The 4069-nt window shown below is 50.6% G+C and overlaps 1 long non-coding RNA gene across 2 annotated transcripts; it reads right to left on the reverse strand.

The window, feature by feature from the left end:
* Nucleotides 1–1095: 1095 nt before the first annotated feature.
* LOC132386714 (uncharacterized) lies at nt 1096–3814 on the reverse strand. 2 transcript variants are annotated; one of them, XR_009509638.1, is made up of 4 exons: nt 3502–3814; nt 3176–3346; nt 2853–3020; nt 1096–2688 (listed from the first exon to the last, which is right to left on the reverse strand). It is a non-coding gene; the product is annotated as an uncharacterized LOC132386714 (long non-coding RNA). The 2 variants fall into 2 exon arrangements; XR_009509639.1 differs by lacking the exon at nt 3176–3346.
* Nucleotides 3815–4069: the final 255 nt, after the last annotated feature.

The following is a 4069-nucleotide window of genomic DNA, read 5'->3' on the forward strand; positions in this document are numbered from 1 at the left end:
TCCTGTAGAGATCTCAGTTCCTTCATCCCGGTCTCACTGAACCGATTCACCACATTCAGATGTTCACAGATCCACCATCACTCCGGGTCTGGGTTCCTGTAGAGATCTCAGTTCCTTCATCCCGGTCTCACTGAACCGATTCCCCACATTCAGATGTTCACAGATCCACCATCAGTCCGGGTCTGGGTTCCTGTAGAGATCTCAGTTCCTTCATCCCGGTCTCACTGAACCGATTCCCCACATTCAGATGTTCACTGATCCACTCTCAGTCCGGGTCTGGGTTCCTGTAGAGATCTCAGTTCCTTCATCCCGGTCTCACTGAACCGATTCACCACATTCAGATGTTCACAGATCCACCATCAGTCCGGGTCTGGGTTCCTGTAGAGATCTCAGTTCCTTCATCCCGGTCTCACTGAACCGATTCACCACATTCAGATGTTCACAGATCCACCATCAGTCCGGGTCTGGGTTCCTGTAGAGATCTCAGTTCCTTCATCCCGGTCTCACTGAACCGATTCCCCACATTCAGATGTTCACAGATCCACTCTCAGTCCGGGTCTGGGTTCCTGTAGAGATCTCAGTTCCTTCATCCTGGTCTCACTGAACCGATTCCCCACATTCAGATGTTCACAGATCCACCATCAGTCCGGGTCTGGGTTCCTGTAGAGATCTCAGTTCCTTCATCCCGGTCTCACTGAACCGATTCCCCCCATTCAGATGTTCACAGATCCACTCTCAGTCCGGGTCTGGGTTCCTGTAGAGATCTCAGTTCCTTCTCCCCGGTCTCACTGAACCGATTCCCCACATTCAGATGTTCACAGATCCACCATCAGTCCGGGTCTGGGTTCCTGTAGAGATCTCAGTTCCTTCATCCCGGTCTCACTGAACCGATTCACCACATTCAGATGTTCACAGATCCACCATCAGTCCGGGTCTGGGTTCCTGTAGAGATCTCAGTTCCTTCTCCCGGTCTCACTGAACCGATTCCCCACATTCAGATGTTCACAGATCCACTCTCAGTCCGGGTCTGGGTTCCTGTAGAGATCTCAGTTCCTTCCCCCCGGTCTCACTGAACTGATTCCCCACATTCAGATGTTCACAGATCCACTCTCAGTCCGGGTCTGGGTTCCTGTAGAGATCTCAGTTCCTTCATCCCGGTCCCACTGAACCGATTCCCCACATTCAGATGTTCACAGATCCACCATCAGTCCGGGTCTGGGTTCCTGTAGAGATCTCAGTTCCTTCATCCCGGTCTCACTGAACCGATTCACCACATTCAGATGTTCACAGATCCACTCTCAGTCCGGGTCTGGGTTCCTGTAGAGATCTCAGTTCCTTCATCCCGGTCTCACTGAACCGATTCACCACATTCAGATGTTCACAGATCCACCATCAGTCTGGGTCTGGGTTCCTGAAGAGATCTCAGTTCCTTCATCCCGGTCTCACTGAACAGATTCACCACATTCAGATGTTCACAGATCCACCATCAGTCTGGGTCTGGGTTCCTGAAGAGATCTCAGTTCCTTCATCCCGGTCTCACTGAACCGATTCACCACATTCAGATGTTCACAGATCCACCATCAGTCCGGGTCTGACTCCCTGTAGAGATCTCAGTTCCTTCATCCCGGTCTCACTGAACCGATTCCCCACATTCAGATGTTCACAGATCCACCATCAGTCCGGGTCTGGGTTCCTGTAGAGATCTCAGTTCCTTCATCCCGGTCTCACTGAACCGATTCCCCACATTCAGATGTTCACAGATCCACCATCAGTCCGGGTCTGGGTTCCTGTAGAGATCTCAGTTCCTTCATCCCGGTCTCACTGAACCGATTCCCCACATTCAGATGTTCACAGATCCACTCTCAGTCCGGGTCTGGGTTCCTGTAGAGATCTCAGTTCCTTCATCCCGGTCTCACTGAACCGATTCACCACATTCAGATGTTCACAGATCCACCATCAGTCCGGGTCTGGGTTCCTGTAGAGATCTCAGTTCCTTCATCCCGGTCTCACTGAACCGATTCCCCACATTCAGATGTTCACAGATCCACCATCAGTCCGGGTCTGGGTTCCTGTAGAGATCTCAGTTCCTTCATCCCGGTCTCACTGAACCGATTCACCACATTCAGATGTTCACAGATCCACCATCAGTCCGGGTCTGGGTTCCTGTAGAGATCTCAGTTCCTTCATCCCGGTCTCACTGAACCGATTCACCACATTCAGATGTTCACAGATCCACCATCAGTCCGGGTCTGGGTTCCTGTAGAGATCTCAGTTCCTTCATCCCGGTCTCACTGAACCGATTCACCACATTCAGATGTTCACAGATCCACCATCAGTCCGGGTCTGGGTTCCTGTAGAGATCTCAGTTCCTTCATCCCGGTCTCACTGAACCGATTCACCACATTCAGATGTTCACAGATCCACCATCAGTCCGGGTCTGGGTTCCTGTAGAGATCTCAGTTCCTTCATCCCGGTCCCACTGAACCGATTCCCCACATTCAGATGTTCACAGATCCACTCTCAGTCCGAGTCTGGGTTCCTGTAGAGATCTCAGTTCCTTCCCCCCGGTCTCACTGAACCGATTCCCCACATTCAGATGTTCACAGATCCACCATCAGTCCGGGTCTGACTCCCTGTAGAGATCTCAGTTCCTTCATCCCGGTCTCACTGAACCGATTCCCCCCCAGCCTGAAACAGATGGGAGAATAAAGATGGAATAAACAGATCACACAACAGTGTCAGTAACAGGGGACCGGGGTTAATGTTTCAACAACACTCACAGACAAATATCACCAGAAAACCCGCGGATCCGCTGATATTTTATCACATTGAACATTAACACAAACACTCACCGGATCCACTCCAGACTCGGGAGGGTCAGTATGAGGCGGCGGAGAGCGGGGACAGATCGGTCTGTCAGAGAGTTTGATGTCAGGTCCAGATCCGTCAGTGATGGGTTTGTACTGAGAGCGGAGACGAGATCCTCGGCACCAGAATCTGTGAGACCGACATCCCACAGCCTGGAGATGAGAGAGAGTGAGGGTGAAGGACACAGAGAGACAGGAGACGGTACAAATCCCCAGTGTTTATCAGTAACACAATTACTGATCACATTAATGTTCAGTGTCAGACACCCAGTGACTGTAAACACAATCTCCCACAGTCTGGTACTTACCCCAGTCTCTGTATTTTACACTCCGGGTTCCTCAGAGCCGCAGACACCAGTTTCACTCCTGAATCCCCCAGTTTATTACGACTCAGGTTCAGCACCTTCAGTGATGGGTTTGTACTGAGAGCGGAGACGAGATCCTCGGCACCAGAATCTGTGAGACCGACACGGATCAGCCTGGAGATGAGAGAGAGTGAGGGTGAAGGACACAGAGAGACAGGAGACGGTACAAATCCCCAGTGTTTATCAGTAACACAATTACTGATCACATTAATGTTCAGTGTCAGACACCCAGTGACTGTAAACACAATCTCCCACAGTCTGGTACTTACCACAGTGTCTGTATTTTACACTCCGGGTTCCTCAGAGCCGCAGACACCAGTTTCACTCCTGAATCACCCAGTTCATTATAACTCAGGCTAAACACAAACAGACAAATTGATGAACATTGTGATTAAAATCGTCCGTCTGAGGGCATTTCTCTCACCCGGATATTTCAGGGAACGTTAAACCCTTCAGTAATTCACTGATCGTAGATCCCATCACTGTCAATGTCCCTCACTGCCCAGCTCCAATGAATTCACCGAATGTCAGTAATTTCGTCTGTCGGTGTGACCCTGTAAACTCCACATATTCTCTCTCATTCCCTAATGGATAGAAAAGTGTTCCTGACGTGAGACAGTCGGAAAGGGCAGGTGTGAAGGGGAGAAGTCAAACAGTGAGGAAGATTTGAGAATCGGGAAATGTCGATGGGAGATGCAGGAAGAGACATCACCTAAGGTAAAGGATGGAAAGACACAGAAGGAAGCGGATGTGGAAGAAAGATCCCAGTAGAGGAGGGGGATGAGGGAGAGAAATCCCACTGGAGGAAGGGGGATGGGGGAGGGGTGATCCCACAGG

This window comes from Hypanus sabinus, unplaced genomic scaffold (assembly GCF_030144855.1).
Source record: "Hypanus sabinus isolate sHypSab1 unplaced genomic scaffold, sHypSab1.hap1 scaffold_1266, whole genome shotgun sequence".
NCBI classification, from domain to species: domain Eukaryota; kingdom Metazoa; phylum Chordata; class Chondrichthyes; order Myliobatiformes; family Dasyatidae; genus Hypanus; species Hypanus sabinus.